Genomic DNA, 25539 nt, shown 5'->3' on the forward strand with positions numbered 1-25539 from the left:
AAAGTGCAGCGCAACGCCGGCTTTCTGTGATAAAGAACAAAAAATGGTTCAAATGGCTCTGAGCACTATGGGACTCAACTGCTGAGGTCGTTAGTCCCCTAGAACTTAGAACTAGTTAAACCTAACCAACCTAAGGACATCACAAACATCCATGCCCGAGGCAGGATTCGAACCTGCGACCGTAGCGGTCTTGCGGTTCCAGACTGCGATAAAGAACAGTTACGGGGATCGACACGAGGACTATCTTCCTATACGGACCAACGCGCACGATATAAATAGCGTAGAATGTGAGGTCAAGGGTACAGAGACGTGCTATGGCTGATTACGTGGACAGAATGCGACAATGCGATGACTGAATCGGCTTTTTATGATGATGGTGCTGAATACTGGACTAGAATTGAGTATCAGCAAGAACATGGACGACGGGGAAAGTCTTCACAGACTACACGATTATGAAAGCCAAGTATTCTGCATGTCTTTGTAGTAGAACAGAAAACAGCATGTGCTGAATCTAAGATTAGCGTTAAAACTGAAGGACAAGAAAATGTTTCCGACGATTGGATAGCTCTGCACAGCGTATTGTAACAAACTGGTCTCTGGCCTTGTATCATTTTTCTCCCTGTACCGTTACCTCTGTATCCCAACTGACTGAGTCACTAGTCATCTCCCAGCCAGTAGCGGGTTAAATAAGGAATGAAAGGCCTTTTTTGAAAATATGTTGCTATTTTGAATTTGGTTTCTCAGTCAAAAAATAAAAAATATATGTTTCAGCAATTTCCGAAATTCAACCGCTAAGGGGGTGCAATAGCGGGTGCATTTTTTAAAAAGTAAATCATTATTGAAGATCTACTAAGCATTTTTAAAGCTACATCTGTTAAGATTAATATTTAACTTCTCGGTTGGAAGTAAAAAAGATACATTTTTCAGTGTTCTTGGAAATTCAACCCCTAAAGTTGGGAAATGAAGGATGAAAAGTTTTATGAAAATATTTGATTATAAGAGAATTTTGAAAAAATGGAAAATTTTATTTGACTTCAAGGTCAGAGATAAAAAAAAAACATGTTTCAGTGTTCTTGGAAGTTCAGCCCCTAATGGAGAATGGATGTTTTTGTGGAAATACTTCATTATGTAAACATTTTTGAAGCTAAGTCTACGAAAATTTGTATTTGGCTTCTCGGTTAGAAACAGAAAAAATATGTGTTATGTTTTTTTAGAAACTCAATCCCTAAGGAGCCGAAATAAGGAGTGAAATTTTTTACGAAAATAATTGGTTATGATAAATTATTTTTAAAGTTAAATCTATGAAAATTGGTACTTGACTTAGAAATGAAGAAGCATGTGTTAGGGGATGAAAACTTCTATGGAAATATCACCCCAAGAAGTCGAAAGAGAGGGTTAAAAAAAAATTGACTCTAGCTACTAGAATCGCTTTTACGACAGAATAACATTCGGAAATTCTATGGTGCTGTATATTAATAAAAGTGCGTCAATTGAGCAGACATTGGTTTTATAATCTGCCAATTTGTGGGAAAAACAGCACTGGCGGGCGTTTAATAATGTGCAACCACTTACATACATATATAACCATAGTTTCACATGTTGCGTTTTACGTTTAAATGTGGTGTAAGACTCTTATGTAATGCCTGAGGTAAATTGTCTGGATTTCGATCTTAAAATGCTCTAGGTTTTTATTTTTATTTTTTATTTTATTTTTTATGTGACGTTATTTCTCAGTGATTTTTAAAAGTGAAGTCGGCAAAAACTATAGCTCGCTCTTAAATGGCTTCGCGGGTTGAAACATGGAAATTGTGTATCATCTCCGTTAGCATAATCGATAGTAAGGTAGCGAAATGTTCAGGTCGCCTTCAGGTTGAGGGCAATTATGTATTTCCTTCAAAGTATTAAAGATTTTACAACCTGCAGTAAAGTACTTTTCTGCACGTTTAGGATTAAAAACGAGTCACACAGTGGCAAGACAACACATCTCTGTAGCAATAATTTTTAGTCTTACGGTATACTTGCCTTCTTTTCAGTTTATGGTTACTTGCATCAATGTATCCTGACATATGCCTTGAATAAAAGCCCTCTTCTGTATATCGTATAATGACGCTGGCTGATCACTTTTTTTTAAAGAAGTAGAACAACAGGACAGCTGGGGTAGTTTCTTGAAGTTTCCCGGCGGATCGCATATTCCATCGTCTGTCGGGGGTGCACCCTGGATATTACTAATTCTTGTTCCTGTACTTCGTCTGCCAACCATTCATTCATTCTCTGTGTGTGTCGTCTTCAAGACTTAAATGACTTTACACAATGTTCGCCTTGCACAAAGTAATAATAATACAAAGTAAACACTTTATTGATTTATATGAACATACTAAGTTGTGATAAGCACATGCTTTAACAGTAGTAATTTTTAAGTAACTAAGCTTGAAGCCAAGATATCTTCCGTGGGCATGCTTGGTCCACTCTGTGACCATAATCATTCTATGTCGAAATCCAGAGTAATCAAGTGATAAATAAAGTGATGAACCGTCAGCTCCCTCTGCAACTTAAACTGCAGACTTACCGCCTTGGCCGGCCGGAGTGGCCGTACGTTTCTAGGCGCTACAGTATGGAATCGAGCGACCATCCTGCCTCGGGTATGGATGTGTGTGATGTCCTTAGTTTAGTTAGGTTTAATTAGTTCTACGTTCTAGGCGACTGATGACCTCAGAAGTTAAGTCGCATAGTGCTCAGAACCCAACTTACTGTCTTGGCTTTGATGACATGCAAAGAAAACAGTCAAGACATTAAGCTTACAGCGGTTTTGAAACATACACGTTGACTGCAATAGCAGGTCAGGAAAACTGGTATCTCTGCTGTAAGGAGAAAGAATATTAAGTATAATTCCATGCCGATTGCAAAATGCAGCTCGGCCGTAAAGATATCGGAATTTGAAAATATCTGCAAGGGATCACGTGTGAGCTTAGAATATTTCAATTAGAAAATGTACAATTTGATTTAAAGCATAATTATGGCCGCCATGAGGCACACAACATCCGTGACTGAAACACGAGGTACAGTGAATCACAGCGTGTGAAGTACTGGTACAGTGTTTGACAGAAAAAGTGAAGCACCCAGAAGACATAATGGATGTTGACGCAACAAAATGCACATTCTCGTAATCGGCAAGTATGTAAATGATTAAGAGTTTCATTTCTCTTTGACATGTAGAATAGTCATCAGACTGCGTTAGTGTTATTGCTGGTAGGGTGCATAAGGGACGTGAACAGTGTCAGAACAGAGTGATAACTGTGGAAGATTTGAGTGAGAAGCATTATCGGCTCGTGATAGAGTCTGAAAGTCGCGCGGGGTAGCCGCGGGTCTTGGGCGGCTCGTCACGGTCCGCGCAGCTCCCCCCCACCCCCCAACGGAAGTTCAATCCTCCCTCGGGCATGGGTGTTTGTGTTGTCCATAGCGTAGGGTAAGTTACACTCATGCTGATAAATTAAGGGTAATGCTGATACATGGTGAAACAACGCTCTGGTGGGCGGTTTGCGGGTTTAAATCACCTCGGGGAATGACCATGCGGTGCATTTGATCTGCTTTCGTCGCACAGTAGCGCTGGAAGCAGTCCACATACGTAGAGGAGTGTTGGTGCATGTCAGAGTACGGTGCAGCGAGTAAGTGTGCAGATGTTTTCAAATGTGCTAATAGTGACTGTGTGTTGAAAATGGCTCAAAGAACACATGCCCGCATCTCGTGGTCGTGCGGTACCGTCCTCGCTTCCCACGCCCGGGTTCCCGGGTTCGATTCCCGGCGGGGTCAGGGATTTTCTCTGCCTCGTGATGGCTGGGTGTTGTGTGCTGTCCTTAGGTTAGTTAGGTTTAAGTAGTTCTAAGTTCTAGGGGACTGATGACCATAGATGTTAAGTCCCATAGTGCTCAGCGCCATTTGAAAGAACACATATTGATGAAGTTATGAGTAGTAGAATACTAGGTAGACTGGAAGCTGGTCACAAATAGCAGGTCATAGCATGGGCCCTCCGTGATCTCAGGATTATGGCAACGATTCCATCAGACTGGAAACGTGTCCAGGCGGTACAGTACTGGACGTCCACAGCGTACAACACCACAAGAAGACCGATATCTCTCCATCAGTGCCCGCAGACGGCCACGGAGTACTGCAGGTAGCCTTGCCTGGGACCTTACCGCAGCCACTGGAACAGTTGTCTCCAGACACACAGTCTACAGATGATTGAACAGACATGGTTTATTGGCCCGGAGACCTGCAAGGTGCATTCCACTGACCCCTGGTTACAGGAGAGCCCGTAAAGCCTGGTGTCAAGAATACAGTACATGGTCATTGGGTCCCAGGTTATGTTCACGGAAGAGTCCAGGTATAGTCGGAAGAGTGATTCTCGCCGGATTTTCATCTGGAGTGAACCAAGAACCAGACATCAACCCCTTAATATCCTTGAAAGGGACCTGTATGGAGGTCGTGGTTTGATGGTGTGGGCTGGGATTATGATTGGTGCACGTACATCCCTGCGTGTCTTAGAGAGAGGAACAGGTCAGATGTTTCGGGACGTCACTTTGCACCAGTATTTCCGTCTTTTCAGGGGTGTAGTAAGTCCCACCTTCCTCCTGATGGATGATAACGCACCACCCCGCCGAGCTGCCTTCACGGAGGAGTACCTTGAAACAGAAGATATCAGGCGAATGGAGTGGCCTGCCTGTTCTCCAGACCTAAACCGCATTGAGCACGTCTGGAATGCTCTCGGTCGACCTATCGCTGCACGTCTTCAAACCCCTAGCTCCGATAGGCACTGATGTAAGAATGTGAGGCTATACCCCAGCAGCTACTCGACCACCTGATCCAGAGTATGCTAACCCGTTGTGCAGGCTGTGTACATGTGCATGGTGATCATATCCCATATTGACGTCGGGGTACACGTGCAGGAAACAGTGGCGTTTTGTAGCACATGTGTTTCGGGACGGTTTTCTCAACTTACCACCAATACCGTGGACCTTCAGATCTGTGTTCCCTATGTGCCTATACTATAAGCTCCAGTTTTGTGTAGTGCCACGTTGTGTGGTACCACATTCTTCAGTTATCCTTAATTTATAAGCATGAGTTTAGATTAAGTAGTGTGTAAGCTTAGGGACCGATAGCCTAAGCAGTTTGGTCCCATAAGATCTTATCGCAAATTCACAAAATTATTTTAGAGTTTGAAAGAGTCCTCATTTTTGGTCTCTACATTCTGCCTGTCAAATCAGGCAATATCCAAATGTGTAGGCCATTCATACGTGACAATGTCCTGAAGCTGGATTTCATGGGAACCTGACGGCAGACGTACTCGTCAAGTTTCCGGTCAACCACGTCTGACCACTAGAATGGAGGATTGCCGTAATGTGCACTAAGCACATTCGGAACCATTCATATCTGCGCCTGCCATCGCTCTGTGTCGTCTTGCACCATAGGTAGCAGACGAGCAGCAGCGGATTGAGTAAATACCATCTTACGCGGGGTCTGTCGCTAACACTACAACACAAACGGCTGCGTTTGGAGGGGTGCCATGACGAGGAGGCATTGTGTTCAGCTGTGAACCACGGTTCTACTCTACACCTGACGACCATCTTCGGCGATAATGGCGCTGACTTGGGGAGAAGTCCCAATCTTTCAATGTTTTCGATAGGTACAGCAGTCATGGTGCGGGGACCCATCGGGTATGACCTCAAGTCACAGGTATGTCATAGACATCCTGCATCCTCGTGTATGACCTCTCATGTGACAGGCATCATGGTGTCATTTTTCAATTGGAAAATGTTCGTTCTCAGGTGATACGTATCTCTATGGTCTGCATGATGCTGAGGTACTCTAGTAACAAGCAAGATTCCCAGATATGTTCCAGACAGTACTTGCTTGGGACCAGGTCGGACAACTCCGTCCTGATGCTAGTGTCCAGGATACCAAGTATTTGTTACAACAGTTGTGAACCAGGTTGCATCAGGAGAGGTTGCCAAGGCTTTATGATGCCCTTACCAACGTCACACTGGGAAGTGGGCTCACATTGTCAAATACTTTGAAAACTTCACTTGATTCTGCAATCACCGAAATAACATCACGTTCCCTCTCAATCGTAAAGCATCATTTTGGTTCCTTCTCCCCTTCTAGGTTCTTCCCATGTTTTGTCTGGTAGGCTATTAAAGAAGAAGAATTCTATATGTATAAGGAAATGTTGAAATGAGCTCACTAAACAGGAACGTGATGAATACAAATGCCCTAATATTCGGATGGGTTACGTTAACTCAATTCTGTACCGTGCTAGGGAATTCGCCCAACTCAGAACAACGAACGTAACGACTCAACATAGCTAAGTGGACACTAAAGTTACGAAAATACTGCTATGTCAAACCTGGCAGTATGAACCTAATAGGCACACATTTATAGACCGAACATTCCCACTAGGGCACACGCCAGGTTCGTTCCTGATAGGCCAGCCGTTAACAGGCACTTAAAATTGGGTCCTCACAGCATCCTACTGACAGTCTGAAAGACAATATGGTTTCAAAACTCGATTGCTCGGCACAAACTTTGCAGAGCGTCTGATTGAAAATAGGCATAGGAAGCAAATTTGAGAAGCTATCTGAAGTTATCTAGGCGAACCGCCACCTACACCAGAATTACGCCAGATTGAACGCACGGCTCATAACGTATAACAGTCCAGTGCCTTAACAACTTGATGTCGATCAATAAACGTAAAACTGTTGAGGAAAGGTGCCTATTGTATAGTTCTCTCGACTTTGCTCATAGCAGGTGCTGAATTGTGATGGAGAGTTTCTTAAACAGGTCCAGCATGTTCGAGGACAAAGCAGTGACGAGGACGCTATTGTTGAGCTGGACAGATTGGATAGAGGCTGTTACAATAGGTATAACGTTTGAAATTTTCTAATATCGGTGCTAAGTAAAAATTTATACTCAGAGGTGAGTGGATAGTACTGAACTCTTCTATTGTTGTCCCTTGGATGAAAAGACCTATAGTTATTGACAGATTCATTTTCCAGCGAACGTAGTTAGCATGAGCTTGACTCTTGCAACATGTGATCGCTTGGGGATCCAAATATGCGTATTGGGGAAGTTGTTCTCTCACAATTTGTTGTGCATATACAATAAAATGGCAAGACAACATTTTATCATTCGTTATAATCAAGTAATAACACTGGCGTTTATTTTTTTTATTAAATTATCATAAATGAGGATTACGTTGAATAGTTCCTTGAGTTAAGCTTGGCAGATTTTTCAGCCCTTTCTGTTAAGACACAATTTGATCATAAGATTATGAATATTCCTCCAAATTCGAATTACTCAGCTCCCATTAGTTATAAAAAATAACGTAACTGATAAAATCAGAAAATATGAAGTGTTTTGACGACTATTTTCGTTTATTATATTTATTCCTTGTAGATGGCGTCGTTACCTAGAAGGAAAACGTGGGATAGAGAAGCCATGATTTGTACCATTACATATGTGAGGAATCGAGAGATGGCGTATTTAAAAGCCTCGAAACTTTCTACTACAGCAAAATGTAGACTGGAAAAGTGTGTGAAGAATGAAATTTTTACGCGTGAAGAGTTGGTAGGGGTCCATGTTGGTAGAAAGCCTGTTCTTTCATCTCAAATGGAAGATTAACTGGTGCCTTGTTCCCTGCAATGGAAGAATGATTTTATGTTTTTAAATATTAAAATATAACAAGCTTGGACTTGCGTTAGTTGTCAGTAGTAGGTCGAAGAATCTTTTCAATTCAGAAGAGTTTTCAACAGCTGATAAATAGTTCCAAGCTTCCCTTAAGAGACATACCATTTTATCAACGATATCAGGATCTCTCAGCAGCAAGAGTCAAAGTTTTTGCTGCAGAAAATGTGGCGAGACTTTAGGATACTTACTAATCTGTGTTATCTAAAGCAAAACGTAACACACATCGAGTCTTCAATGTTGATGAAATCGGATTGACGTCTGTGCAGCACAAACAAGGGAAGAGACAAGTTACGCCTTGACTTCATCAGAAAGGGCAATCTCGTCACAGTTATGACTTGTATGAACCCATCTGTCTCGCACTACTCGTTTTCCCTAGGAAGAATATGAAGCAGGAAACGACAGACGGTGCACTTGCAGGACGAATATCAGCTTGTCATCCAAATGGCTGGATACACGCTCATATTTTTACTCAGTGGATTGATCATTTTGTGACGTACATAAAGCCATCATCAGATGACCCTGTCATTTTGATTCTTGATGGATATTATATCCAGAAGCAGAATCTCTATGTGTTATATAAAGAACGTCAAAACTGTGGGGTCTTGCTCACTCGTCTCATACAAGGTGGCCAAAGGATGCTGCGTTCTCGGAATTCTATACAACAATTCAATCAAATAACATTAACAGTTTCATTACATCTAAGATCATTGACAATACTTAACTTGTATTTGCATCACGTGTCGAAAGTGATGGGCGACATGCAAACAGCGATGTCCTTCGCTACAGACAATGTCCAAGTGAGCAATTGATACAGATCACTCCTGACTACTATCGTAGCACTCTCTCCTAGGCCGTGCTGATACTCTGCGAATACTGTCCACTAATGTCCGCCCGAGGCAGGCAGGAGCGGCGCTTATATTCACTTCTCGCAGAGGTCGTCGCGCCTAGCGCGGCGCGACGCGGTCCGTATCAGCGGACTATTGGCTGACGTCGCATCACCGCCATCTCTGGTCTTGCGGTCTTCACCTTCGTTCCGGCGCTTGTGGTTACGCCAGAACAAAAACAATATTCATAGGGTATGTTTGCCACCTCAACGCCTAAAATGCAACCATTTGATGTGGGATTTATGGGGCCCTTGAAAAACTAGTATGCTAGCATGGCTAGCAAATAACTAAGGTCATGCCGTCACCCATCATTAATAGTTAAGTTATTTGGGGCAGCTTATGACAGAGGTTGCAACCGAGCCTTCGGGGAAACGAGTCTCATCCTGGGCAACGAAAAATTCGCTGGACAGCATGATTTTTCAGTTCATCTCCATGTTGACTCTCCTCAAGAAAGCGATGCCAAAGATAAAAATGAAGCTAGTCGTAGTGACGTTGGTCAAGCTGTAAGCTCTACAGCCGTCAGACCTCTTCCACGCATAGCATATCCATCTGGACATCCGGTCGTTCAAGTAACATCACATTCGAGCTCAGCTGAGTTAATGACGTCATCTCCCTATGTGAAGCGATTGCAAGAATCGAAACAGAAGAAATCAGCAACCGAAGCTAAGAATAAATCAGGCGAAAAGTTATACGGGAAGAGAATGAAAATATTCCAAACGTAAAGTAGAAAATCGTCTAGTGACTCTGCAACCGATGCCTATCTTGCTGGGCTGTTGATTCAGACAGCGGTGACGAAAGTGACGAGCAGTGCGTGTTCTGTAGAGGACGCCTTTCTGATGACAAACACGGAAAAAAATCGGTGCAGTGCACGAAATGTTATCGCTGAGGCCATGAAGATTTTGGTATCGAAGAAGACAGTTTTGTTTGCCGACGATGTTCTAAAAAGAAACAAATAGTATGAAATGAGTGAAGAATAAGATAAATCAATGAAGGTAAAAGTGTATAATCATACGTCATATTATTCAGTAAAAAGAAATATGTTTAATATATCATATTAGAAAACCTTTCCCTCATTTCTGTGAAATGCTGTGTTCGCGAAGATTTAATAATTATGCTGAAAATTTATTATTGCAAACATGAAAAATACTTGGTAAAACTAAATAATGTAATATATTATTACCATGATTTAAAAAATTGCAATTACTTTTAGATTTTTAACATCAGTTTAAAAAAAATGTACCTCATCTTTGGCATCTTTATTCCACAATCCTAACAGCTTAGAAAAGTTACCGAGTGTACTCGCCGACAGTTCCCTGCGGTCACAGTTCATTCGGCACCGCTGGTTTTTTGCGTGGGTATGCGAAAGGCAGGTTCTCAGTTGCGTAAACAGCAACCTTGGTCTAATTCGACTGTTTTCGGACCGTCGCCGAGTCTACAGGTTTTTGCTTGATGTACGGCTCGAAATGAGGTTAATGCAACCTGCTACTCGAATGAGAATTAGAACTGCCACATTGCAGATGTAGCTCTAGCGTAGTTGCTTTGGCCGGCCCTCGGAACTATGAACACAGCTCAGTTACCGATGTCTCGTCTTAATGTTCTTCCTATTGTCCGTTATTCTTTCGTTACGCCTAAGGTCGGGAAAATAAACGCAGATTTGAGTAAATTACAGATTCATATTCATAAATCTCTCACTACTGCCGGATTTCATCCGTAGACCATTCTCAGATGTCCTGAATGTATTTCATCCTTAGCCAGACAACTGTTGTGTGACCATCTGAGAACAGGCTAGCGAGCAGAATCCACTCTGGCTACAAATACGTTTATGCAACTATAGCTATAATTTGTTTTGAAGTATGTGTGTTTGTATCTGAGGCGGTTGCCATGTGCCCAATGTGAATAAAATACGGGACGAAGTAATAAAATAGAAAACAGCTCGGATAAGGAAAACATGGGGCAGGAAATCGGCTGTGTGCTTTAAAAGCAGCTTCCCGGCGTTTACCTAGAGTGATTGAAGAAATCACGGAAAACCTATATCTGTATAGCCGGACGCGGTTTTGTGATCTTCCTCCCGAATGCGAGTCCAGTGTGCTAACCACTGCTCCACCTCACTCGGCTGTGGCCTCTGGATAGCTACAATGCGTCTAAAAGCAGAGGTAACGGGTTCGAATACCGGTACAGACTTGGGTCTCGGTTTTATACATGTCACTAGCAAGAGCAACCATCAAATTTGAAGTAACAAATACCACGGCTAATATATGTGTCCCAGTGCGCACCAGTGTATTAGTCTGCAAACTTCTGGCACTTTATTCCTCACATTTTGAAAGTCGTTGAGTGGAGGAAAAGAGACAGAAAAATCACAATGTTCACTCTGCTTGAAGGATCCTAATGGAAATTGCATATTTAACAAATACATGTTAGCCGATGTTCGATTATCATTTGTGTTTAATAATTATAATAAGTAATCGGATGATGTATGAATCATGGCTTTCAACATGTGATGTGTGTAAATTTCAGTTTTTTTATGTACTTACAAGGAAACAAACTGGGTTAAGGAGTGAAACTCATTACATTCACCAGCAAGCTGTCCGCCCACGGTAGCTGAATGGATGCCGGCACGGTATCTCAGCGTGTTAGGTCAGAGGGCTGCGTGCTCTCTATAATAAAAAAAAAGAGTCAAAGAATCAACGATTAACTCGATCGGATGTCTTGTGACGTCCGCCCAGACCAAAACACAACGAACTACATCGAACAAAATAAAAAAAAAAGGTGGGCGGCGCGACAATGTCAATCCTAAGGGCCCGGGTTCGATTCCCGGCTGGGTCGGGGATTTTCTCCGCTCAGCGACAGAGTGTTGTGTTGTCCTAATCATCATCATTTCATCCCTATCGACGCGCAAGTCGCCGAAGTGGCGTCAAATCGAAAAACTTGCACCCGGCGAACGGTCTACCCGACCGGAGGCCCTAGTCCCTCAACATTTACATTTCTTTTACGAGCAAGCTGCTTTGTGGCCAACGTTGAGTGTGATACAATTCTGCAGAATAATGTAACAGGATAGCATATGCGATACGTGACAAATGAAACTCGGAACGCCGAAATCACTATACTGTATAACTTGATAATCAACGAGATGTAGCGCTTTCAACCCTAAACCACAATAACAACAACCGCAAGCACCTATGGAAGTCATTTTCACGAAACTTCTTTATTTTATTTTTACTCTATTATATCCTGTGTTACCATACCGTTTGATAATTTGGTATGTTTCCAAACGACAGCTGAACACATGGCTGTAAGATTTGTCCATGCTCTTGACTATGGGCGGCCGTTGTGGCCGAGCGGTTCTAGGCCCTGCAGTCTGGAACCGCGCGACCACTACGGTCGCAGGTTCGAATCCTGCCTCGGGCATGGATGTGTGTGATGTCCTTAGGTTAGTTAGGTTTAAGTAGTTCTGAGTTCTAGGGGACTGATGACCTCAGAAGTTAAGTCCCATAGTGCTCAGAGCCATTTCATTTCTTGACTATGGTAGTCGCAAATTTCCCCATTAGAAAGAGAAATAGATGTTCAAAATAGAGATATCCTAAGTCCTAAATATAGTAATTTCTTCGACTGTACCTATCAGATTTCAGAGAGTAAAAGCGTGGTTGAATTCGTCTCATCGAGATCTAGGGTATCAACAGGAGAACTCAGTACAGCTACACTTGAAAAAGGAAACTTATACACTCAATACACCAATGACAAAAGATTATTCATCGAGATGAAGAAAGAATATTCTGTAAACGTTTTCAGAAACATCTGAAGTGAATAGACCTTCGGAATGAAGACCAGACGAACGAAATCTGTTATAAACACTTGATCCACAGACGACACTCGAAATAATCGGGGCGTGGAATTTATACTGTGTTTGAAAAATTAAAGTAAGGAAGATGAACATCACAGTGACGTTTGTCGAACCAACCCGAGTTCAGAATTTGTATCAATTCGTTTCGAGATTAATCTCATGTCCATGTTCCTGACAGTGTCCTACATTGTCGACTACTAACGAACGGCCGGCCGCTGTGGCCGAGCGCTTCTAGGCGCTTCAGTCCAGAACCGCGCTGCTGCTACGGTCGCAGTTCGAATCCTGCCTTGGGCATGGGTGTGTGTGATGGCCTTAGGTTAGTCAGGTTTAAGTAGTTCTAAGTCTAGAGGACTGATGACAGATGTTGAGTCCCATAGTGCTGAGAGCCATTTGAACTAACGAACGTACGATCATACACTGCTTTTTCGTGTGCCTTAGGCCCGAATCTGCGCAGTGTCGATATGATGTGACGTTGTTTATTTAAGGGGTAGGTGGATGTCCTTTCCCTGTAGCCTCCCCCCCCCCCCCCGCCCCTCCCTCCCTGCCACCGACCTCCTGCCCACCTTTTCTGGTTCTTCAGGAAGAACTGGCTCTCATTCCTCGATAGGCATCTCAGCGGAGTTCAGCCCGTCACAAAGGTGAAGGGTCGGCGCCATCCATATTAATGTCTACCGGCAGGTGTCCGGATAACTTCTGTAAATAAAGAATTTCTATTCAAATAACTCATTATTTGCAGTCAGAGATGTTAGTCAACCAAGTGCCCTAATTATCACCGAGACCAGCTACAGTACCGAAATTGTGTGCGTGGTTAGAGAAAACCCTCGTAGAGTCACCATATGAACGTGGAAGAGCTCGGTGCTCGTGCAGAGCAGTCAGTGGATCCCCTGTGTAGCTGGCTGGTTCCTGCTGCACGGTCGGTCGGCCAAGCGACGGCAGCAGCCCCTGCCATTAGCCACCGGGCGCCTGTTGCGACCGCTGGGCTGGAAAATGGTCCATTGTCGCCTGCGTCCCTTGACTGAAGGATAATTGTTTTCCCGCTGAGCGGCGATTACTCGGCAGAGCGGTCGCAAGGGGCACGCTTTGATTCTGTTGGCGGCCGCCTAAAAATACACTGATTGCCACAGATAGAGTGATTAACACAGAGCAGCGCTACTATGCAAGGATATCCTCAAAAGAGTCCCGAGCAGTTTTCGGATCTTAAGTTTTACAAATGAGCGCTATACAGCGGTACTGAGTTTTGACATTATTATTGTTTTAAAATTATTTGTCATTATTATTAAAAGAATGACAGCTCAGAAATTGTCTGATTTTCACTATTTTTGAAGGGGCCTAACAACAGGGCCTCGCTTCGCTCGTCTTTTGGTAACAAATTACCTTGATAAAAGACTTTACAACTGGTTTGCAGAATGCCCTCTTAGTCATGGTCCCTTCAGCGACGAATTTCGTGAAGTTCAGCTAAAATTGGCCATTGTTCCAAAAAGTGTCCGTGTGTCATGTCTCTCGCTCCTCTGCCAGTTGAAATCTGCGGCTTTCTTCGGTTCTCTACCTCAACGGGTGTGTGGTCTGCTTTGTGGTCTTCGCCTTTCTCTGGAACTCTAGTACTGCTCTTGTCCGCCTTCCGTCATTTCTTCTTGCGATTTCGAGGTTTTACCCTTTCCACAGCGTCCTGAATTCCTGTTATTGCTATTATATCCTTTTAGGATATTCCTTAGTGCTACCAAGGAGTGATGTTTCTATAGCTTTCTGATGTGTTCGAAGCTTTTTTTTTTTTTTTTTAACCCATTTAAAATCCAGGTTTCACTACCATATACACTGAAGAGCCGCAAAACCGGTACACTTGTCTAACATCGTGTAGGGCTCCTGCAAGCACGTAGAACGCGACGTGATATGGACTCGACTATCGTTTGAAGCAGTGCTGGAGGGAACTGACACCATGAATCCTGCAGCTCTGTACAGATATCCACAAGAGTGCGAGGGGGTGGAGATCTCTTCCGAACAGCACGTGGGAGTAATCCATGCTCAATAATGTTCATGTCTAGCGAGTTTGGTGGGCAGCGGAAGTCCTTAAACTCAGAAGAATGTTCCTGGAGCCACTCTGCAGAAATTCTGGACGTGTGGGGTGTCGCATTCTGTTGCTGTAATTGCCCAAAGCGTCGGAATGCACAAGGGACGTGAATGGATGCAGGTGATCAGACAGGTTGCTTACGTACGTATCTAGATGTATGTCACTCCAACTGCACATACCCCGCACCAATGCAGAGCCTCCATCAGCTTGAACAATCCCCTGCTTATATGCAGGGTCCACGGATTCATAAGGTTGTCTTCATAATCGCACACGTCCATCCGCTCGATACAATTTGAAACTAGACTCATCCGACAAGTCAACATGTTTCCAGTCATCAACAGTCCCATATCGGCTTTGAGGGGCCCAGGCGAGGCGTAAAGCTTTAGGTTGTGCAGTCATCAAGGGTACACGAGTGGGTTTTCGGTCCGAAAGTCCATATCGATGATGTTTCGTTGAATGGTTCGCACTCTGGCACTTGATGGCCCAGCACTGAAATCTGCAGTAATTTGAGGAAGGGCTGCACTTCTGACACATTAAACGCTTCTCTTCAGTCGCCGTTGGTCCCGTTCTTGCAGGATCTTTTTTCCGGTCGTAGCGATGTCGGAGATATGATGTTTTAACGGATTATTGATATTCACGGTACACTAGTGAAAAGATCGTACGGGAAAATCCCCACTTCATCGCTAGAGAAGCTGTGTCCCATCGCTCGTGCGCCGACTATAACACCACATTCAAACTCACTTCAATCTTCATAACCTGCCATTGAAGCAGCAGTAACCGATGTATAAACTGCGCCGCAGTGCCGTGTTCTGCCTGTTTACATATCTCTGTATTTGAAAACGCATGCCTTTACCAGTTTCTTTGGCGCTTCAGTGTATTAGCATGGGAAGAACCCACATTTCGAAAACAACTTTTTTTAAAGTTTGTTGACATATTAGATGTAAAAACGGCTGCGTTTCTTCTACAGCTTGATTCCTAGGAAAATTTCAAGTCTCCTTGGGTATTCATTAACTGTCCCCTGTTGTTCAATATTATCTGTTTGAGGCTTCCCAGTTTCTGTACTTAATATTTATTTTAGACAGATTTATGTTTCAGAGGATTGCAAGTTTTATCGTATTATTGGATAAGAGTACTATATCGTCTGCAAATCTCAGGTTAATGAGTCTTTTGCCATTTATTCCAGTCAGTTACAGCAAGAAAATGCTAAAAAATTGCCGATAAAATGCGAAATCATACCAGGAGACGATACTTGAATATATTTATTTCCTGTCTTACATTAGACCAGGGTTTCACACATACAGTACCTGTTTTCATATCATAGTTGCCTAACAAATAACCGTTTTAATATGTCAAATAGTATTCAAAATATGAGAGTGTCTGAAGTAGCAGTGTGAGTAAAAATGCTCGTACGACAAAGCAAGAATCAACTGTTTCGGTTTCCAAGATAAACTTAAACCAACAAATTGTACGTTTGCGAAGAAATTCCAAGAAAATTATCGCTTGTTTCTTTCTTTACACTCGACATGTCTTGGCCATTGCTTTAAAGCATCCAAAACAGTGCTGAAGAGTACACAACCATTCGTTTGCCACTTGCAGTACCGATAAAATGAGGTAAAGCAGCCTAATACGTCGCATCATTCTTGAGTAGGTCACTGCCAGCTGACGTCAGCACGTCAAATAATTGATCATTTGACGTAGGAAAACCATATATGAATTTGTCATTGTCCGTGTTTACTTTGTCACGTAACGATTTGTTTTTGTTTCCTTATGTCAAACACAACGTGACTGGAGAGCGAGTTTCTTCACCTCAGGAAGCTTTTGAGTCCTTCTGCACCTTCTGCAATCTCATACTTTTCTTAAAGAAGCACCATTACCTACGATTAAAGAAAGTCCGTTTATCTGAATAGCTGCACTATCACATACCTAGACACCATATAATCGTCAGGGAAAATGAATAATATATTTCTACATATTGCAACTGAAGTGGAAATATGATGTTCCTCGTACAAGTTTAGTGGTTCCTGCTGAATAAACAAAACTAGGCACTATATGGCTTTACCATAGTTTGGTGGCCCCTGGCAGCTGCATATCTTTAATGCACAAAGCGTTCATTTATTGAAGAGGGGACCCGAGGGGCAAAACAACGTATCGCAGTGTAAGAGACAGCACAGTGACATAAATAATTTCTTTTTACCTGGAATTATGCTTTTCTGTGTCTCTTCCATAAATAATTGCCTTTTATGGTTTTGGCAAACGATACACTTCTGGTTTTCTGAAGTAAAGTGGTCCTAAAATTAGAATCACACATTATGTGACGAGGCAGCCAGTCTCTGAAGGAACTAGTTCTTCTAGATGAAGGTGTAGAAATGAAGAAGCCAGTCTCGCACGTCTGCCTATTATCGCACTAGAGTATAAGGACCAGTGTTGTTAATGACGAGGCATTGAAATACATGGAGCCATGACTTGAACTTTCATATCCGTCGTCTTATATATACGGTGTCTGTCCTAAGAGTCGTTAGGCACATTGTCTCTGGTGTTTCGGTAGACGTTTTCAGTTTCATTTTTGCAACATATAGCTGGAGTCAACCCAAATGGACATGGTTCATAAGGTATTTCATACGACGCTCAGCGTCGATGGACAACATTGGTTTGTTTCTCGTTACAAACAAAATGATTTTTTAAGTGGAATTTTTCGTGTCCATTTGACAGAGCGGTCGCAAGTTAGTCTAGTGCGATATTCGTTTTATTTATGTGTGGTAACAGGGCCAGTAAAACACGAAGAACGACCAGTACTTCAGCGGCTGACTGCTACAGAAGCGCTGCTCTGTAGTTGCTGGAGTACTGGTTACTATTCTTCGTGCTTCCGTGTTATCGATAAAACGAATAATGCACTAGATGAATTTGGGACAGCTCTATTGACTGGTCACGAAAAATTTCGATTTGAAAATGATTTTGTTTGTGACGAGAAACACACCGACGCTTTCCCTCGAGCAGTTTTTGTTTGTACTTACTACAGGCATGCCTTGCAAAAACGATACTGCGAACATCCGAAACACCAGAGAAAATGCGTCTGATGACCCGTGAAAGAGGGTTGGTATAGAGAGAGAGAGAGAGAGAGAGAGAGAGAGAGAGAGAGAAGTGTGTGTGTGTGTGTGTGTGTGTGTGTGTGTGTGTGTGTGTGTTTGTGTGCAGAAATGCAGGCTGAGGTTACGCTATTGGTTGCTAGAAATGTTGCGGCTGCGCTCCCGAAACGCGGAGATATGGGCCTGGGTTTTGTGCATAAACATCAAACACTACTGCCCGGTATGTCTACTTACAAAGTAAGACAAGAGCATTAATTTTTCCATGTTAATTACTGTTGAGCCCTGTGGCAGTGGATTAAATTACTTGAAGAAGTATAGCACCCAGACACAGGTTGCTGTAATTCTTCAGGTTAGGAGTGGAGAATGTTTAGAAATGCACCGATGAAAAACATACAAAATAGAATCACATTGATGCTGAATCGCGCCAGTGTTAGCTGAAGAATCAGGAGACGAAGCTTTTTTTTCTCTTAGTATTTCTGTTCACAACACAGGTGAACAGAAATTTTACTGATACAAAACCTATCAGGGTTACATCATCAGTTACAGTTACATTCTCAGCAAGTACACCAAGTCCTTTCATCCATACATGTATTTTTTATCATTACCAACTTTACGACAGGAGCGGGTATACAATGTAAAAGGCATTTTACTATACACATAAGTAGGTCTAGATTGGGTCTTGGTTTACTCTGGCCATTGTCCGATGTGAGAATGCGTCTCTACCTGGATTGGAATCATTCGCCGACCGAGATGTCATCGCTTATAAGACCTGGCATTCTGGAATAGATGCTAAGACCCAATCTAGCCCTAGTTATGTATAATGTAATATGCCTTTTACATTGTATACCCGCTCTTGTCGTAAAGTTAGTAATGATGAAAAAGTACATGTATGGATGAAAGGACTTGGTATACTTGCTGAGAATGTAACTGTAACTGGTGATGTAACCATGTACTATAATTATTAATAAAGTCTGATCTGTAGCGTCAGCCGCCAATCGCATCAGCGATGCAATTGAATGATAAAATGTTAGTGTTTTCAAGATTTATTTAAGCGGTGTTAACTCATTTGAAGTGTGTAAAATAATATAGTGTCCGTCTCTCCAGCTCGGCATTGTTAGAAGATCCATAACTTCCGTTTCGCGAATCTCTCTTCTCGTATTTTGCTCAGGGAGTCTTTCTCAAGTCACAATTTCGGTCTTGGTCGGGTGCGTCCCTTTGTGTGCAAATTAGTGGACATAGTGAAATGCAGAGCGTCCCAATTGTTCTCCTCGTCTCGCGAGATGTCTGTTCCTGGCATCATGACCGGTGTTGTGTGTAGACATAAACAATGTAAGCACGATGGACAAAAAAGTCAGTAACTCCACAGGAGCCACCACGTAAATGTCGTGTAGCCCAGCCTCTAGCACAAGATTTAAAACTGAGAGGCATGTTAATTAATTTAGAGAGATCCACTTCTGTTGTATTAATATTTATTCAAAACACAAACGGTTTCGGGATTTTAAAGCCCCATTTTTAGGTGTATGACATTATTGTATTTGGTAACACGTAACATGCGCTCGGGCCTGAAATCTTATGGGACTTAACTGCTAAGGTCATCAGTCCCTAAGCTTACACACAACTTAGCCTAAATTATCCTAAGGACAAACACACACACCCATGCCCGAGGGAGGACTCGAACCACCGCCGGTACCAGCCGCGCAGTCCATGACTGCAGCGGCTAGACCGCTCGGCTAATCCCGCGCGGCGCTCGGGCCTGTCTTGCACTGGACGCTGTAACGAATATGCAACAAATTCGTAACGTAGCTACAGCGAACATTGCCTACGGTCGTCTGTGAAACTCGACTCGATAAGCAACCTGAGATGTCAGTAAACGGAATATATAGAACAGATTCGCAGCAGCAGCGGCTAAATCTAACCTGTATAACAATGTGTGTGTGTTGTATGAGTGTCAGATTCACTGTCATTTAAGCTCTCAACAGATCGTTACATGAAACTAATATTTGGATAAGCTATCTGACTGCGTATTTGAATATGGAAAACTACAAGAACAAATGAACCAGTAACCATGAATACCTAAGCTACCTGACTGCGATTTTGAACAAGAATTTTCAAGTGATACAGAATCTGACTTGTGCAACAGAATTTACTGGACTAGAGTACATGACATCTTGTGGTGTGTCAGTGTCTGTTTCGGCACTAAGTTTCGCACTCACCTCTTTATATGGCTGCCTTTTTCCATTTGGTTTATAGCAATGCTTGGGTCCTGATAACTACTAAATAACTTTTGAGAAGGTAGACTTCATTATTTAAGTCTATTTAAATCTTCAGAATCACCATCAACAAAAATTAATTATGACTATGACCAATGACGCATGTGTCAATAATGGATGAGTGCCAAATTAACAAATTATTTCAGTTTCAAAACTGCATTAACATTCAGAAACCACAGCATATCATTTAGATGTGGAGAATAATTATTATTATTTGGAGGATAAGGAGGCTTCTTTCACTGAGAAGCAAAACATGGGATTATTGCAAACCTGGACTAACAATCACGAGCCTAACCGTGCAATTGCTTTTGCTAATTTTACCTTGAATTCCTTCTCCAAGCGTAGTTAAGCCATTTAAATCTGTCCTGGCTGTATATATGAAATCAGGTCTTGATTGTGGCAAGATCTGCCATCACCGACGTGAGGGCAACGTGACACGTCTTCTGTCTCCGAGCTCTCGACCGACACTACTACTTCCACTCTCGCAGACTGACCTCGTCTCACAACAATGCATAGAACCGCGCTCCCGTATTTCGCCCTCAGACTGTTACTATCAATATCTGAGTGCTTACACAATGAAAATAATAGCGTTAAGTGGGACGTATCTAATTCAGAGTCGTGACACACTCCTTACAACGCGTGTGGTACAATTAAGGTTGACAGGTCCACGAATCGTTTATTAACAATCATTTACAGACAGTTTTCGCAAATCCAACCTTAATCGTGCTCAAACTAAAAAAAAAAAAAAAAAACAGTAAACAGTCTTGTAATTTGGCTATTATGGGTGCATATAAGGCATCAGTTTTCTTCATTGTTCACACTTCTTGGTGTCAAACTGAAGGTCTTCGCTAAAGAAAATAAAGTTATCCATTCTTCAGGAACAGAAAACAAAAAGAAATTCAATAACTCTGGTCATTTTAATTAGATTTATGAGGAAATAATATTGGAACAGAGAAAGCACGCCACAGACCAACACTCGTTCGCGTGTCTCAGCACAGGAAGGTTGACATTGTCTGATCGCACGTCCCTCGCTCTTCGCATAGCGTAGTTGTGTCATTGTGTGTCAGGCTCGTTCAGCCTACGAAGAAAATCATAGGACACAGACATAAGAATAGCTATCTCTCTTTTTAGTGTCCAGCCTCTGAGGTTGGTTTGCTGCAGTACGCCGTTCCCCTCTTTTGTCTGCCTTCCTCTTCAAATCTCCGTATGTGATGCATCCCACATCATTCATAATCTGCAGCACGTATGACATTCTTGGTCGTCCAGGAGATTATTTCCCCCAAGAACTGCTTCTCGTCTAGTTCCAAAGATGTTATTGCGTCTCAAAATGTGTGCTACGAGTTTGTCTCTTCTTATTTGGATGTGTCTCCACAGATACCTGGTTTCTTGTGCTCTTCTCAGCTCTCTGTCTTTCTATCTGATGTTCATCATTCTCCTGCTGCACCAAATCTCCAACGCTTCTAGCTTTCTCTCTTGTTTTCCCGTTGTCCAAATTTCACACCCGTATAGGTCCACCCTTCAAATAAATGCTTTCATAATCCGTTTCGTTATTTCCAGACTGACATTCTTGCTAGTGAGTAAGTTCTTCCTCAAGTGCAATTTTGGTGCGTTGTATTCTGCTCACAATTTCTTACCGACTTATACTATCTCTTGTAATCCTTCTTCCAAAATATGTAAATTCCTCTACCATTTCTGGCTTCTCTTCCAATTCTTATTCTTAAAGGTTCATACTCTTCTTCTGCAGTGCATACCACCACATTAGTCTTTTGCCTGCTTCTTCTCATACCATGCTGACTGCAAAAATTTCTTTCTGTTGTGCTGAGAACCTCCTCCAGATCTTTTTATTTCCAGACTGATATTCTTGCTAGTGAATAAGTTCTTCCTCAGATTAAGTGCAATTTTGGCGTCTTGTATTCTGCTAACAATTTCTTTCCGACTTCTACCATCTCTTGTAATCCTGCACATTTATGTGATCGCTCTAAGCTTGTTGATACTAGTGCCTACAAATTTTAATTGTATATTACAGCACTGAGGATGGTCACTAAGTGACCGAAAATCGATCTTGCGGATAATAAAACAAAAAAAATACTACCAATGCTGTTTGTCCTACCAATTATATCCGTTATCTGGTCGTGGTGCACAGAACACTCCATGGAGTCGCTAATCAACAACTTGGCATATATTTGACCATACACGACAGTGAAAAGCCAGACATCGGACACGTCCACCTAACTCCGAAAACCTGGTAATCTTATATACGCAAGAGCTCCTTTCTGCCCTTCTCTGACGTGTCCACATGGACCCATCTTACTACGCTAATTCCACGCAACCGACAGGCGCACACCATGACTCTCCTTAGTGGTGCAGCGTCACGTGACAGTCTGGTTCCAGCTCTGCACCAACTGTGTGACAATTATTTATTTATTCATTTATTTATTTTATTGCAAGCTCCTGTTGACTGACAGCAAGCGAGAACCTCGCCTGGCTGCACTTCCGCATGTGTCCTCCGGCCGCAGTGACTCAGCATGAGCTAGGGGTCAGGTCTGCCCCTCCCACCCCTGCACCGTCAAATAGCGATCGTGCAACTCTCGAAAGTACGAGGCTTTCATTTGGCCCGCGGGTGCCATTTGTTTTCGCTTTCATCTTTTACCGACCGATAACTCAGCTTAGATTCATTGAAAGGAAAGTGCAGCGCATCTGTAAAGGCATCTACATCTACATCATACTCCGCAAGCCACCTAATGGTGTGTGGCGGAATGTACTTACGGTACCACTATCTGATCCTTCCAACCCTGTTCCACTCGCGAAAAGTGCGTGGGGAAGAATGATTGTCAGTAACGCTCTGTACTGTCTCTAATTTCTCGAATTTTCTCCTCGTGGTCAATAGTCGAGATGTATGTGGGTGAAAGTAATATGTTGTCTGACTCCTCCTGAAAAGTGCTGCCCTGAAATTTCAATAGTAAATCTCTCCGTGATGCATGTCGTCTGCCAGTGGAGTTTGTTTATCTCCGTAGCACTCTCTCGCCATCTAAACGAACCCGTGACGAAACGCGCCGCTCTTCGTTGGATCTTCTCTGTCTCCTCTATAAATCCTACCTGACAGGGATCCCAGACGGATGAACAATACTCAAGAATCGGGCGAACAAGCGTCTTATAAGTCACTTCTTTCGTGGATGAATTACATTTCCCAAAGATTCTTCCGATGAATCTGTCTCTGGTGTCTGCTTTTCCCACTATTTGTTTTATATGATCATTCCACTTAAGGTCGCTCTGGATAGTTATGTCTAGATATTTTACGGCAGGCGTTGTCTCCAGCTGTTTGTCATCAATAGTGTAGCTGTACAGTAGTGGATTTCTTTTCCTATGTATGGGCAGTATGTTCCATTTATTTACGTTCAGCGTCAGTTGCCAAAGTCTGCCCATTCATCAGTTCTCTGTAGGTCGTTCTGCAAATTCTTACTATCTTCTGGCGTTGCTATTTTGGTATAAATAACTACATCATTTGCGAATAGCCTTAAAGGCAATCGCTCGTAAGACGGTGGTGCAACCAGTTCTGTACTATCGATGCAGGATTTCCTGTCATTTTCGAGTAGGCACAGAGGCAGACGTCGTGGGTATTAAGGGACGTGCTGATATCACAGTAACAGACCGGATCTCTTCTCTTTCCTATATAAACTGAAGTCACCCCCTCGTATCCGTCTGTGTGTGTGCATGCTAATCTCAGGAACTGCTACAGGGATTTTGATACAATTTTGATTAATAGGTACAGTGATTCACGAGGAAGATTTTTGTATACTCGGGCTACAACTTTGCTTCCTCCGTTTTCTGCCGAAGTTCAGGGCTTTATAGTGAAAAAGTTACAAAAAAATTTACAAAAAAATTATGATCTATAGTATTGCCCATCGCTGACCACTACATTCTCCCGTCATTCGGATAGAATACGAATCCCGTGGCGGAAGAACTGGGCGTCTTTTGTGGGGATCCGTGAATCGATTCAATGTTGCACTTGTTCATATGATCGGAAGTGCTGATCAGCCAGACTGTATGCCACTGATCGAAATAGGTGGTAGTCAGAGAGAGCAACGTATGGAGAATACGGCGGGAGGGATAGGACTTCTCATTTCAACGTTTCCATGTGTATTTTCATGGGTTTGGCGACATGAGGTAGGGCACTGACTTGCTGCAAAGTTACCTTTACGTGTCTATCGCTGTATTGTGGCCGTTTGTGTTTCACTGCTGGGCTCTAACGCATCAATTGCTTTCGATAATGATGTCCTGTGACTGTCTTCGTCTGTTTCAGTAGCTACGAAACCGTTCTCTTCCACCGTCATGCCGGTCTTCAACATCAAAATCACCGTTTTAAGACATTGAAAACATTCTCTGCGCGTTTTTCCACTGACAGTTCCCTCAACATTGGTCTTACCCAGCTTTTTAAGTACCACAGTCGCAGATTTCTTCACGTTAAGACAGAAAATTAAAGCATCCCGCAAATGGCGAGAAATGGGTACGTAAGTTGACGTACTTAATCGAGAATAACCTTCTGATGCAATCACAAATCGGCTAATGTTTTTATGGCATTGTTTTTACAGATGCCTAAGCTTATTGTATTACACCTATGACCAACCACCTGAACCCCACTTGCCGCTACTGCCGTCTATTGCAAAACGGCGGAAGCAAAGTTGTAGACCTAATACTATTTATAAATATTTAGTGAGGATTTTCTGATTTGTGGTGAATGAAAGTTAAGATGTGAAAGCGACGCCATTGCCACCAAGCGAACAGACGCCATGACTCGAGAGAGCAACAGTGCTTGAGCGAGCAGAAAGCGTGACTAAATTCGCATCAGCTACTGTGGTCTAGTGGTAAAGCGTTTGCGTAGGAATAGAAATGTCGGTTGATAAACTTTTTTTCATTCTTCCTTTTATCCTAGCATTGACTTCTCAATGATTTGAGGATTCGCCAGAAGCGAAGTGTGGCCCGGATTCATGTTTCACTGTAGCTCTCCGCTTTTCCCTGTTGGATAACTGGTTAAGGACAAGCAGTAGTTTCAGAACAACTAACAGAAAAAAATCCAAAGTCTGTTGTTTACAATTCTGTATATATAAAGTAAAACGCAGCATGGGACACAGCTTTCAGAAAGTTTTACAGCAGCTCAGCTTATGACCAAATTTCAGCTTCTTGCTTTTCTTGACTCAAATATAGATTACGAAGACGATTATCTGCGTGGTGAGGCGAAAGATATCATTTGTTAAAAAACTTTCAAATTATACAGAAAACTGATAACTAATCTCTACTGGTGAGAAAGAGATTTAGGCCCTTTTAAACATCGTAAAGATATGGAAACGATCTTATTGAGTGGGATTCAAACAATTTTCTTCCGGATGAATACACATAATTTCGAAATACTTCTACAGATGGTTGAGGGGCGCATTTCGAAATATTACAACGATTTCAGACGGCCGATTTCTGCTCCCTCAGATTTCCAGTAGCAATTCGCGCTTTTAGTTCAATGCAACTACTTCGCACAATGGGAATACTCGTCTTTCAGGTATGTAAATAAATATGACCAGTAACGAAGAGATAACCAAATCATCATGTAATGTGAGACGTACTGTCTGAAATAAAATAATTTTAACCGATAGTGCCTCTGCAACCGTTTGAG

The 25539-nt window shown here is 42.5% G+C and overlaps 1 protein-coding gene across 1 annotated transcript in view; it reads left to right on the forward strand.

The window, feature by feature from the left end:
• The window catches only part of LOC126438146 (glucose dehydrogenase [FAD, quinone]-like), a 472618-nt gene that overhangs the window by 81363 nt on the left and 365716 nt on the right, over positions 1-25539 (forward strand). The gene's annotated exons all lie outside the window — the stretch shown is intronic.

The sequence above is a fragment of the Schistocerca serialis genome, unplaced genomic scaffold, assembly GCF_023864345.2.
Source record: "Schistocerca serialis cubense isolate TAMUIC-IGC-003099 unplaced genomic scaffold, iqSchSeri2.2 HiC_scaffold_1261, whole genome shotgun sequence".
Classification (NCBI taxonomy): domain Eukaryota; kingdom Metazoa; phylum Arthropoda; class Insecta; order Orthoptera; family Acrididae; genus Schistocerca; species Schistocerca serialis.